The sequence below is a fragment of the Thunnus albacares genome, chromosome 2, assembly GCF_914725855.1.
Source record: "Thunnus albacares chromosome 2, fThuAlb1.1, whole genome shotgun sequence".
NCBI classification, from domain to species: Eukaryota; Metazoa; Chordata; class Actinopteri; order Scombriformes; family Scombridae; genus Thunnus; species Thunnus albacares.
Window position 1 is genome coordinate 13,884,294 of NC_058107.1, and position 15,187 is coordinate 13,899,480.

A 15,187-nucleotide genomic window follows, 5' to 3' on the forward strand; every position below is an offset into this window, starting at 1 on the left:
ATGCGAGGCAGCAAATATACTGTGTACCCCTACAATGAGCAGTGTTTATAAAGAAAAAGAAAGAAAAATGGAGGTTTGCCTTTATTTTATGTGCGTTTCATGTTAAACATGAGGAGATAGAGTGCAGAGATGGTTCACTACAAGGCCTCGATGCTGAACTTTTGACAGAAGGGGTTTGTTTGATAGGAGTTTGAGGATGAGCAGAGAAGAAAGTCAACACAAGCAATACATGTGCAGTGCTGTTTGCTCATAAGATATTATATTCTCCAGACACCAAAATAAACACAATGAATGTCATCGCTCACAGATCTAGAGGCCAGATAAACAATAAAGCATGACTACTAAGTGGTTTGGAAGTACCAGATCATGGATAATTCCAATTCAGTATTAAGTTAAGATTTTAAAAAAAAAAGGAAGAACAGATGACTTGAAGAAATGTGCAATGTTCTCTGATCCTGAGAAGATCGAGCTGGTATGTCAGCCACACTCTTCTCTCTTTGAAGTTGTGATGAGCCAAACAGAGACTGGAGTCCAGACAAACTTCATCCTCATGGACCACACTTCACTGAGAAGCTTGATCTACTAGAGGTGTTTTTTGAGTCAGCAATGGTGGCGAACAATTCAATGTTTCTGTAGAAATTCAGAAAACAGCACCCGTGTTTTAGAGCTCTTGCTGGTGGTAGTGGATTTACTCAGTTTGTCAATTATGGTTGTGCAGACAAAATGTTTATGACACATAAAGATGCAACGTTTACACTATTAAATGTACTATGTAACATTTTATGGTAATTTTTGCATTTCTTTGACATTATTGTAAATACCATTAACAAAAGAAATCATAACTGAGATGAAAACATCTCAGTATATCAACGTCTATGCTGTATTTTACACTGGGTGCCTTTGGGTTAGATTTGGCAGGAAATCTGCAACAAAAAGAGAGACTGCTTTATAGTAAGACAAATAAAAAAAAACACAAACAGAGCCTAAGATTTCATGAGAATGAGTAAAAAAACATTGTTTTTCAAATGTGCTTGAAACGTGTTTTCCTCTTCAACAAAAGTTGGAAGAAAACAAACATTTGCAGGGTGACACTGGGATTAAGTGCAAGTGGAGCATCATGTTTATGACAGGAAGCAACAGGGTTTATGGAAAATGTGGGTTTAATTTTTATACATAGTAAACAACATCACTGACATGAAAGCTGTTGGTCTTATTTCTTTATGGTGATTATACGAAGGTATAACATTTCATTTGACATACTGATGTTTACTCAAAGTGTTTAGTTAACCCTTATGATACTTTAAGTCACTTTTCATCAGAATAAACAAATGGAAATAATCCCCAACTGTGACAAAGTGGTTGATGATAAAATACAAATTTCCTTCAATTCTGTTTAATTTAATTGTTTGTTTTTTTGTCACTGAAGACATCATATTCATTTCGAAGGAGCACTGAGATAAGCATACAAATTAACATATCATCATTAGAAGTAGTGATAGTGAAATATGTTCTTTTGGTCAGCTCAAAGCAGTGAATAGATCATGGACTACTTGGTCTCAAGGAATGATTCATTCCTGTGAGTCAGAACTGAGTGAATGGATTAATCCTCAGAAGCGGAAGTTTTACTTAAAATGATTTCAATTAAAATCATTATACAGTGAGTCATTACTTTCAAAAAAAAACTTTTAACTTTTGATGATCCTTCTGGAAAATGCATATTGCGCTTTTGCCGCCTGTCTGATTCTCAATGTGAAGTCCAGGAAATGGGATGAGGATGTGTCAAAGATGTCCCAGAATGAATGAGAAATGACATTATTTTTAGTGCACTTCACTTAATATAGGATCAAAGGAAAATTAATGAATTTGTTTTGTTTTTTAATGAAAAAAATCTGCATCATATATTAGGAATAAAGTGTTCAATTTGTCACTAGAAATAATTTGTGGACACCATTGACGTTTAAATGTCCTGTACGGTTCACAGGGCTTCAATTCTAAAGTTGGAAATCTTAATATTAAAAAATGTCTATATATATTTAAAAAAGCGGATCATATTTGGCGTTCTGTGTGGTTCTGCTCATTCATTTGACCTTGAAGTATCAGAGCAACACACTCTTGAGTTTAGTGAATGGGAGTCCCAGGACTACTGCATTTATCATTGAAATACTGAGCTGTCAAGTCACACTACATACCTGTCAAGAAGGGCTCAAAGGTACAGCTCCGGCTCCTCTCCTCTGTTGCAGTGCATGATTCTTCATTGCATTGCATAGCAGGCCTATTCACCGTTGTTTTCAGCCATATGTCAACATAATTCATTTCCGTATGTGACAGCTCCTTACAGTAAGACACTGTAGCACTACTAGTTCACAGAACTATGTTTACATATCAGGGGTCTGTGCTATTCACCTTTTCCTGCTTTTTCTTCCTCACACTTACATTTCTAAAATTATATCACATTGTGTTCTCAGAAAGCTGCAGGTCAGTTTCTTTGATGGGAAAAATAAATAACATGTAATTTGACAAGTTGTTTTCACATGTACTGTACATTAGGTGACATAAAATGACAGTATTTTTACAAATGAGGTAAGCAAGGCATAAGAATAAGCACCTATGAGTGTAGAGACAACACTTTGTCATCATGCTTCTCATTGTGACATCTGAAAAGACCCACAGGTGCTGTAGAAAGTGACTGTGTTGTCATATTTCATTTAGGCATCCTTCTGCAAAGCTGTAATTGCCTAATTAGCTTGTTAATTAGGAGATTAGCATTTACTGATAGAGTGGCTTGCTCTGTTGTGATGAGAGTAATACAGATTAAGTGAGAAGTTATGGGTGCATGGTTTCACAATTTTGCTGTCCACAAAAGGGTCACAAATCATTAAAAGATTTGTGAAATTGCTGCGTGTTTTACATCAGAAGAGGACGCTCGTCGTTCTCTGAGCTATCAGAAACGCTGTCGAAGACGGCGGAAGAATGCTGGAGCCCGGTGAAGGCAGCCTGACTGACACACGGCAGCGAGATACCTCCTGGTCTGAGTGTCGCCTCTATGATCCCCTGTTGCTCGGGGAGATTGGAGGAAATGACTGAGCAGACGGTGCCAGAGACATTACTAACCCAATTATGAACAGTCTTTCATTTGGTTTGGATACTTTATTCTTATTTATTTCCTGGTATTTGTCGCTGCTGTGCATGCTCTTTGTCTTCATTACTGCTCTGCACACGTGAAAGCAGAGAGAGGTAGTATGACTATTTGTGGAATCTGCTCCTTGGAATCGTGCAGTGAACTAATATCCAAGGAAGTGTGCCTCTAAAAATTCCAACGTAAGGATCAGAGATGATATTCAAAGTTTAAAATATCAGGTGTGGTGGATTGCACGCTTATAAGTTACAATAAGTAAAAGTTGCAATACCACAGTGTAAAAATACTCAATTACAATGAAAACTCCTACATTTAGGAGTACTATTAGCAAAATGTACTTAAAATATCCAAATGTAAAAGGACTCATTATGTAGCAGAATGCCACACTCTTGTGTTATATTATTATATTTTACATTGTTTTATCATTGTACTGATGCATATGCTTGTAATCAGCATTTTACTGTTTTAGCTGGTCTAGAATGAGCTAATTTTTTATATTTAATAAAAAATTTTGTATAATCAACATGTCATATTTTATGAGTTGATCATATGTTTCATATGAAAATGAAAGAACAGAAACTAGTAACTAAAGATCTCAAATAAATGGTGGAGAGAAAAAAAAAGGAAATACTCAAGCAAAGTATGAGTACCTGTAAAATTATACTTAAGTACAGAACTTGAGTAATCCCACATACAGAAGAGAGCTTGAAAGGTAGATAACTATGTAGGAAATATTGTATCTGCTAATGAGTGCTGTTAACTCCCCCTGTAGTTATTAAATCATTTCAAGTGTTAGTGTGGGAGGTAAACTAATAAACTGTTAAGAATGTTAAATGCACAATTAATGCGTTGATACATCTTTAACATATTTGTCAGACAGAATTTAGCTGCTTACTTTGTAGTTTGTTTGTGGTTTGACAGTCTGGACTAACAAGCAGTCTCCTCTCCCAAAACCACTGCCATCACAATGCTCTCAATCAATACACTTACTGTAACTCCAACAACTGGAGCTGCTCAAGTGTCCCACTCTGACACCTTATCCATGTGAATGTATTAAAATATGACACAGGACGCAGCTTAAAAACGTAACCTTTCGATAAAGTTTTAACCCCAAGTGCAAAAACGTATCATATCTGAGTAATCTGTTTCTTTAGGAAGTCAAGACAGATTTGAGAGATCAGGAGCAGGCAGTAATCAGGGGGGGGAAGGTGAGAGGTACACAGCTATACTGCTCACCACGATCAATCATACTATACTTGTCCTCCCTCGACTCTCGCTGTTACTGTCTCCACTGAATGCACTTCTCTCTTTGCTTAAAATTATTACACAGGCCATAAACCCAGAGAGGTGAGCGTCCTGTTAATGTGGGTACATGTAGTGGTTGCAGTAACCTTTAAGATTGGCCAGCGGTGGCGGCTTGGACACGGGCCATATATTCTGGTCAATACTAGACACAGATTGACTTGAGGGGGCATTTTAAGGCTTTACGTTTTAATTGTCATCCAGGCTACAGCCCAAATTGATTCCCATGAGCAGAGCAAAATCAGACCTTGATTGCACTGCTTTCATGGACAAATTCACCTTCATTTGGCAGAGTTTTTTTTTTTTGTGACATAAAGCTGGCAGAAGTTGCTGCTTGCCCTGTTGCCAATGTGACAAAATAATCTTAGAACAAAATTGAAGATTTAAAATCATACTATCTATCTGTGCTTCATTTAAGGACCTTTAAATGAAATTTCTTCTGAGCAGTAGCTCAAAATATTTTTTCTAAATTTGAGTTCTCAAGTCTTACTGAACTGCAGCAAGCCAACAAATGACTTTAGGTTTGATCTCACATGCTTTATCTACTTCATATATTTAATTCTAAAGATTTAAACATTAAATTTTACAACTTTTTTCTCCCTTCAACATCAATTTGTCTGGTAATGAAGAGAAAATCTCTGAAGAGGTCATGGTGTGGCGTGTCTAAATCACTGTGGCCAGACTGCCCTCAACTCAGCTTGAGTATTGACATTATGCCAGCTATGACACCATAACTCAGCCCACTGCGATGGTCATTTGATAAATGGTATCATAAATTGTTGACAAAACAATTTGTGATGTATTATGTTACCGATGGGTTGTACTGCTTATCAAATCAAATAATCTGGCAGGGCTCTCCATTCATCAGCATAATGCAAGCACTCGCTGTAGATAGTGATGACTTTGTTGCTTTGTTGACATACAGTTCAAATGTAGTGTTGCTGGAAGCAGGAAAAGCAGCTTGCATCAGAGTTGCATTATTTTTATGAGGCTTTTATACAGGTGCACTACTTGTTTTCTCAATTGAGGGAAACAGTGTTGAACAGAATATTGTGCATTGCTCAGAAATCGACCATCCTGTCTAAAATAGTCATTATATTGAAAATCTTTGATGCATGAAAGGAAAGTCAGGTGCAAACATACATTACATTTTGGATAGAAATTAATGAAACAATAGCAAAATGAGAATGAGGCATATATTGTTTGTGAACCCTGAAAATGTTTTCACCTGTAATAAGCTTTACAATGACCAACGCTAAAGGAGGAGTTTGACGTGTTTATAAGTTTATTTATTTATTAGACATGGACATCACAATAGCATTGGAACTGCAACATATGCACAGGCGCCAGATGCACTGTATTTAGTGTTTGTAGCGAAACACTAAATTACAACACCCGTCCACAGGACATAAATAGGAAATATGCTTATTTGCTTTCTTGCAGAGAGTTAGATGAGAAGATTGATAAATATGAAGCTATCACCAGCAGTTGGTTAACTTCGCTCAGCACAAAGATTGGAAACAAGGGTTGTTACACTTTTTCACTTTTTTATTGGGGGAGCTGTATGGTTAAACCTGCAACTGCTTAAGTTTTAAATAGATAATTAGCTTTAGAAGTGCTGGTAAGTGTATTTCCCCATTGCTATTGTAATTCAATTTAACATATTTTGCATTAAGTTCTGCAACATAAAGAATACTAAATTCATGTCATCAAATGTTTGTGAGCATGGTTAAAATAAAAAAAGTTTTTATTCCAATGCATTCCAGATTCTTAAAGGTACAATATACAACATTTAGCCCCACCAGATGTCGCACTAGCACCAGCATCTCAGACCAAAACAAATGTGCATGTCATTTACTCAATAAAGTAGAAAAGAAAAGAAAAGAAAGCAGCCCCTGAATCGACAGCTCACAGGACTCAGATCAAACTGTCAAACTAAGCAGTTCTGATCAAATATGGATCAAGATCCTATTACTGCATTGCCTATTTCTCGCCTCAAATGTTTTCAGAAACATATTTTACTGTACTGTTTAGCTTTAATATGAGAAAGTTTGTGACCTTGCCTTGTTGAAAACAGCCACGAGGAAGACAGTGAGGGAGTCACATGCACTAACATGCACGCGTGGCCAGACTGGCTATGTGTGAATGTGACTTCATTCTCTGCTTAGGACGCCATTATTCCACTATATCTTTACATAGCAAATAGTTGTTTGCTGACATCTAGTGGAGTTGAAATGTCATATATTGCACCTTTAAGTAGAAACTTGAAATTACTATAAGCTTGGAATTTCCTTTTACAGTAATGAGTAGGTTTACTTTTAATGTTTCAGTTTGACATGCTGTGACATCGCATGGCAGGCAGCAGTTAAGACAGTTGTTTTTTTCCCCTTTTCCAAACATTTGTCATCCATTCTATCTCATGAAAACACACCAGATAGAAAAAAATCTTACTGTACCAAACAACTCAATAGTGAGTTCATTAATGTTGGAGCACTGACAAGTAGTGGTGTGAATGTGACCGTACTCACCAATACCTGTCGTTTTATATAAAGTGTCCTGAGCTCAAAGGAAAGAAAAATGAAAACAAAAAGAAAGCAAAAAGAAAGATCAGGTGTGTCTCAGCAGTCAGGCTGGTTTGTGTAATCAGGAGCATTTTAATAAATGTTAAAAGCAGTTTTTTTTTATTTTTAGCTTCTATGAAGTCACGAGATAACAGTTTTTATTGTCAGCTTTCTTCAGACATCGTCAGGTGAATGTGTCTGTCTGTGTCCCGTTTGTCTAGTTAGCAAAGCATTCATGTGAAACATACAGTACAATATTTATGAAGTACACCACCATACAGCCTGTGCTACAGCCAATTTTCCACTGAAATATTTGATCTTAAAAGCCAATGCTCAATAGCAGCCTAGTGCTCTTGATCAAGAAACAATGTTGTGTCTTTTCATCATGTGGCTCTTTGGTGGAAGTCGCCTGTCCATCCTTTCTCTGACAGTGCCATTTCTGTTTGGCTGGCAGTGGGCGACCCTGGGCTTCAAAGATACATTGAAGTTCTGCAAATAATCTGTCAACCATGAAGACCAATGACTATTACAACATCTGTCCACCACATCTCAACAATCCTATTCATGAATGCGCCGTTTGTTGTTGACATGATGGAAAATGTTTGTTGTCATCAAAGTATTTTAGCGTGGTGAAGCCCTTCAACACAGCCACTGCTTATTCCTTATCATTGTTTTAATGCGGTTTGTTGAGGGAAAAAGGGATTAGATGACCCACTGGTTTGTGACATTTAGTATCCACTATCTCACTGAGGAGGCGATGGGATTTATGAAATGGGTCATACACATGCACATGAGTCTTACTTAAGCCTCCCGTTAAAGCCACATGACCTTAAGAGAGAGGGAAACGTATCACTGGAAAATGCTAATGTGGTGCATTTGGTGCACATTAATTCTGTGCATGAATACGACACATATTTCACTGCTGGAAAAATGGAGCTTTAGAGTGATGCATTCTTTTCTCTATCTTAAACATTAAGGGAATCTGCTATTTAGCAATTAGGACTACGTGTAATTTGTTAACTGATGATATCATCGTGGCCATAATTATTTTTCTTTAGATGATATGCGAATTAGAGTAAATTGCTGATTTGAAAGGTTTTCAGTACTGTATGTCAGCAAGAGCATCTTAAAATTTAGTAATTACTGTGCATGTGTATGTCAGTCTCTCAGGGTGGAAGATGTGATAGAAGATAGGTGTTAAGTTTTTGTTTTAACAGCATCATCAGGTACGTGGGGGGATTTACATCAGCAGCATCTGAGTTGTTCTGTTTGGATGGTAAAATACATTCTCTCCCTAACCTATGCAACACAGATTTCTTTGGAAAGTGTACTGCACTAAGATCTCAAGGTTAATGCTTCTCTGGAGCTTTTACCTCTGGCCTTCTGTGCAGATCACGGCAATTAGGCTCCTCACTTGTGAATTAAAACAGTTTGAAAGCAAGAGGTCAGCTTTCTTCATCTGACCCTGTGCCCTCAAAAAAAAAAAGATAACACAGAGTTCAACAGTGTCATATTACAGGGCTAGGATTATGGTGAATTCTGAGCCGTGCATAATTTGATGTGCGCACTCCAGGTTTTTACTGCTTTTCTTGCCAATGTGTGCACATATTTGATGTGCTCAACTAGGCCTTCATTCATTTGACACTAACTTTTTGCCTGGAATGCAACCACGTTCCCTAGAAATTAGGTTTATATACATTACTTCTAATTTGTGTTCCCAGTTAAGTTTTGAGGGAAATGTAATTGCTTCCAAGATTATGCTTAGTGGGAATGTTTTTTTTATCCATTAGACTAAGTGCTATATGGTCTTATACAGCATGGAGGTCATAGGGAGACAGTTGGGGTGGATAGTGGTGGGACTGTTAGTTTTAAGCAACAAAAGCACTTCAGTTAAGTTTAGAAAAAGATGGTTTGATTGATGGTTTCAGTTAAATGTTAAAACAGGACTAAGACTTTACAGCCATACTAGCAGCTCTGTGTGGCACAGCATTGCTTTGAGCTAAATGTTAACATCAGAATACTTACATGCTCTCAAAACATGCTGTTGTTTAGCAGCTATAATGTTTACCATGTTCACATTCATAGTTTAGCCTGTTAGCATGTATGACATGTGCTTACGTAAGTTTGAACCAACCAATAATATCATGTCATCCACCCATCAATCAGTCGTCAACTTTTAGAGAGCTAAGATTCATCATGACACACTCACTTTTCAATGTTCAAATCAAAATCCTCCCAACGTTATATCCCGCCTGTTTATCTGATTCACTCAGAAATATACGGAAGTTAGTTAGTTAATCTCGAAATGCCGTTTTGTCTGGAAACTAAACTGGACTAAACTGAAGGAGTGGACAAATTAAAAATTTGGCCTGATGATAGTAGTATATTAAATGGTTGAGGGTTACCAAATTTCATTGAATCCATAGTTGTTGAGATATTTCACTAAAAACCAAAAATCTCAACCTAGTGTTTTCACTAGAGGATTCAGAGGATCACCAAAGTCATTACGATTTATCCTCAGAAGGTCACAAATGTCTTTACAAACTTTCAAGTCAATCCATCTTGTAGATGTAGAGATATTGGACAAGATAGGTGATAATTTTGACCTGCTGGTGGTGCTAGATGAAAAATTAGGGATCACCAAAGTCAGTAGGAGGAATCCTCTGGGCACCATGAATGTCTCTACCAAATTTCATGGAAACCTATCTGACATTACCGTCCCAACTTAAAAGTGAACACATCCTGTCTTACTTCAAGTCACTGTTGACTTTTTCAATATTCAGCCAAAACCAGGATCTTTCCTGAATTTTAATAAAATGCTGTGAATGCCTTCAGACAACCACACAAAACTGCTTAAGTCTCTAAAATAGATATTGTAGAGAAAATAAATAAAATACACAGACATTGTACTGATACATTCAATATAAACATTTTGTGACAGCATTATGAGCAACATTACATTTCCTTCCAAACATATTTGCGCTTGGAAGTGTATAAAGATAACTTCTAGGAGACTAGACCAGATCAACAAACATCTGCATTTTGGAGTGGTTTAAAAACAAAACGTAGCTCACCTTTTGCCTTTGAACGCAACATTTGCTACATCTGCAGCATCATTATACTGTAGCTTCTCACTCTCCACCTAATAAGCTAGCTTGTTGTTAAAATGAAAAATTATAAACAGCTCTGCCTGAAGAAGAAAAGGAAAGTGTGGTTACTGACTGCAACATAATGTTAGAAAAAGTGATTGATGAAGACAACACTAACAAGATTGACTTCAATTGCAATTAACCATGCTAACCATGTGTCTATTGATATTCTGGGAAAATAGTGCACATTGCAATTGAATGTATTGAAAGGCTGCTTGAGATGGAGCAATGTTGCCTGTGTGAGGAGAGATAGCACAAACAGTTCTGTTGATCGAGGACAATTTTTTGCCATTTCATTGTACTGTGACATATCTTTCATTAAGGTTTAAGCATTAGATTAAACTAGAACCAGTATCCAATAGTAATTAACTTGAGTATATCGGGAGGCCATTATTCACATTAAAGTAACCTTTTAATAGCTGAGCCTTTAACTCCACTGCAGGTAATGACTTTAAAGAGTGCTTATTAAAAGAGAAATGGTAATGAGCTTTAATAAAGCAGAACAACTTTGAAATGAAGAGCGCTTTTCAATAGAAAGGGATGGAGGGATTGGACCTGTGATTCCATTAACGAGACTAATGATTCTTTATCAGCCCTCTTATGTGTACATGGAGTTAACATTAACAGTGATTGAGGACGGGTTTCAGTGAAAAGATGGGCCTTTTCATTGCCCTTTAAAAGATCAGATAAGAGAGAAAGAACTTTAGTAATTTAAATCATTGAGAATTGATAACACAAGTCCTACGACCTCAAACTCAGCAAGCGGAGCAGAAATCTCCTTCAGCACTTATGGACTGTAACAATACAGTACATCTGTAATTATAAAATGAATCTGTCTCATTATGTGTGAAAATGAACCGAATGAAAGGAAGTAGATTAAGTGATATGAGTGTCAAAATTTGGCTCAGAAAATGTGTTTTTCAATTTTGCTGCTGCTGCTTTGAAAGATTGATGGAAACTTTATTTTTGCGTGATGACCCCCCCATGCAGAGATTTGAATATATATCATGTATTAAATGAGCATTAGTTTTGATAACAATAGAGCTTTTGGATTTCATATCATCATGGAGCCAAGACTGAGAAAGAAGCCAAAAGGCAACAAGGTAGAGAAGACAAAGAATTAAAGAAATACAGGGACAGAGGGAATGGAAATAATTAAATCAATCTCTGGTGAGCAGCTGGAGCAGGGCTCCAGCTGACAACAGCACCTGGGTGTGCAGCACAGGCTGCCTGGGGCTGCGCTGGCTCCCCCAGCCTCCGCACGCCAACCCCCTCCCCTGCTGGAGCTCTGGCTGGTACCCCCACCCCCGTCTCTGTGTTTTCAGACAGCGACAGCGTGGTCACTGTGACGCTCACAGACTAATTAAAGGGATGATTTGTGAAATGCCATCTTTTTATTCAATTAATCAACAACACAAAGCCATAAAACCCATCATCTAAAAATATTCTTGATGGTTTGCTGTGTACCTAATAGATTAAGGTACATTAAAGAAGCAACATGATGATCTATTTTACAACGCAACGCGTGAATAGGTTGGCAAACCTCCCAATATTTTTAAGGCCTGTCAATCCCCTTGGTGTGTCAGCATCACGGCAACAATACAAAGGATTCCCTCTCGCTATTAGTGACAACAACTTGCTCTGTGTTCGTACATCACTTTGCTTTCTTTAAACAGAAGCCAAACATAGGCTACATGTCTAAATGAATGACTGTGCAGTTCTCAAACAAATGCTCTCCTTCTTCTATGTTCCTCCTCATCTCAACATGTTTTAATTAGTAGTGAAAAATGAGTTCATTTGGAAGATAAATAACAGGAGCTGTGCATGTCTGTTTTTGGTTGGCAGGGCTAAAGATGGGTGTTTTTCACCCCATTCTCACAGAAAGAAGAGAGACAATTTGCATAGCTTACGAAGCTACTTAAATGGCAACAAGGATGGTTTTATAATCCTTTAAATTATATTTAGTATCCTGCAAATAAAACAAGGGATTTAAAATATTCTGAGAATATAGCGATGTGTGTGCTGTCACCATGTTTAAAGCTACTTAATTAAAATATGAATTGAGGAGTCTTTTCAGTTACAGACAGTAATCTTTTTTTTCTCTTACTTGTCAGTGTCAGTGAGTTACAGGATATCAATCAATTAGAAACACATTTTCAAGGTAGTTTGCAAGTTTTCAGAGGTTTCTGTTACCACAAGAGCAGCAATAAAGAGGCAAAAGTTAGAAGACTTAAAATAAACTTAAAAGGCTGTCTTAAGAGGCCAGCTCATGTTGTAATAATTAATAACTTTTGATGGTCAAGGAACAGCGCTGACTGACACTTGTTTGAGTTTTTAATTGTCTCAGTTTCAACTTGCCTTCAATAAAGCCTTTCAAGTTTTCCACCTTGAGGAGCAGCCCTCGGCTCTTTTCTGCATTTCGTCTCGGAGCATCTTCAAACAGCAAAAAATATTCAGCATGTTGTTTTGAAAGTTTCTCATTTCATCTTTATTTTCCTTATCAACAGAGCTAAACAACTTCACCGTGCGCAGAAGAAATAACAGATATCATCAATAAATATTTATTCAGTGGTTGTGGTGAGCAATGGGTGTGAATGCAGGTGTAATTTGGTTTCAGTCCATCAAGATTAATTTTGTCAGGAACATGATGAATGCAATGCGGGGCGACGCTCCGATGCATCAGTGTCATTCCAGATGAGATTTTTCATGGGAGTTGAGAGTTTCTAAGATTAAGTGCAGTATTAGTCAGTGTTTTTGGGATAAGACTTCACACTAATTTAGTGAAGAGCAACAACCTGCAGAGGAAGCTCCATTAGCAATGACAATGAACTACAGCTCTGGTGGGAAAATCTGATTAACGCTGCACACCGGAATTGTGAACTCGTTGCGCCGGTTGGGCGATAATTCCACATTTACAGGAATACCAGCTCATAAAGTGTCTTTGTCCGTGCCAAATTCTCTCTTTACTGGAGTATTGTCATATTTCATGAGCCCCCAGAAGGTGACACTGTGGTTGGTTTTGACACAGAATTTATAGATATGACAAGAGTACAACACAATCCTGAACAACATATCTCAAAAAACATATCAGAGGAGAGGTATTTGTTCATGAATTCAGAAATATGTAAGAGCTCCTTTGTGCAGCGATGTAATGTGCCAAATTTCAAACAAAAGCAAGAGCGTGCCTGAGGCAATATAGAATATAAAGTCTGCAAAATGCTGGTAAGATTAGTGTGTTTTCTTGAAATATCTGCTCTCATCAGGGTATTGAATACTTACAGCATGAGAAAATTTCTGTGTTTTAACTTTATTCACAATGTAGGATTGACCTTTTGCTATGAAATATCTCTTCATTATTCCCTTTTTCAAGGGAAGTTCGGTTCCTCTATTGAGATCAGATGCTCTGAATATATAACACTGACAAGCTGCTGTCAGCATTGATTTCCATTTCTCCCAGAAATATGGTGTCGAAATCCTCTCCAGGCAGATAAGTATCTTTACACATGACTGCCAGATTTGATTGCCTTCTGTAAAGGGGGCTGTATTGGAGTCACTCTCAATGCATGCCACAGTACATTGTATTCTTCTTCTGTTATGCCATACTATGCCCCTCGCAGAGCCCTCATCTAAATAAGAATATTTCTTCCATGCTTGGCTGTGCTCAGAAGGATTGGTGTGCAGCAGGGCTGAGTTGTTGGATGTGCAGGGAGGGAGGGGGGGGGGGTCCACTCTCTGCTTACTGTAACGGAACATGTGACCTTACCAAACTGGAGATGTCGGCTTGTATTGCTATAAGAAGTGGATTTTTTATGTACTGTGCACTTAGAATGTCTCTTTTATCCAAAAATGCATGTAGTGAGAAGTTTATTTTTGATCTTTTCTGCTCATTTGTTTTAACTCTTTTCAGGTGTATCCAAGTAAATAACCATCATCCATTATCACCCAGGGTAAACCTTTACCAATCACAAACAACAAGATACTTATTACCTAACACATCACAGTCATGGCAATGAAAGATATAACAAAAATGTTCTCTATAATGTAACCACCACAGTTGTTCTCTCATGACAGAAATGTTTTCATCAAAGCAAATGATTGAAAGACAACAGTTTTGAAGCTGCAGCCATGTCTTTATGACAGACTGCTATTTGGCCACTGAAAGTAATTAGATCTCATCATTATACATCTTGGATCCCATTTATATCATGATTCTCATAATAATCTAATCTTTCTCATGAAAAACAATGTGTGCAATTAACAACACAAACCTCAATAGCAAGAAATGATTCAGACATCCGATAAACATTAATGAGCAAACAGTTACCCATTACACAGATGGGGTTTTTTTGCACTGCTTTTGACTGCCATCTCTGAATAATCTACTGTAGTATGCCCAGAAAAACAGTAATATCTCTTTCCTGCTCATGTAAATGCATGTTTCCTAAAGTTGGAATCATTCTTCACAAAATTAAGGACAGAAAACATTAAAAAAGTCAGATAATTTTGCAGGTCTGTGAAAGATAAATGATCCTAACCTAAGGCATTTCTGACTACACTCACATTTTCAATACTGTATTATTATTTTGAGCAATTTGCCATTAAATGTTATTTATCCAATATATTGCAATAAAGTATTAATGATACTCAAAATAAAGGAAGGAAAATGTTTGAATGTTACTGCCCTGTACAGTTACTGCTAACTATGCTATTAACTTTATTCATGCTTTATAAAATCTGAGAATTTGAATATGTGTTCAACACTGAGAATATGATATTTATTTTACAGTGTGAGAGCATTGATGAGTGTGGTATGTTGTGATGAGGAGCACTAGATTTGATGGTTGCTGCTTCACACAGTGCAATAATAAATTTGGGGCTATGGGGGTCTGACATTGTCTGTGCTCAGTATAATTAAGCGGTGCATTAGAAAGAAGGCTGGAATAAAACATGAGTATGTAAATGCAGCCTGGAGCTGATGTTCTAGTGATTATTACAATGCAGATAAAGCATTTCTCACAACTGCCTGTGTCTACTGAAGC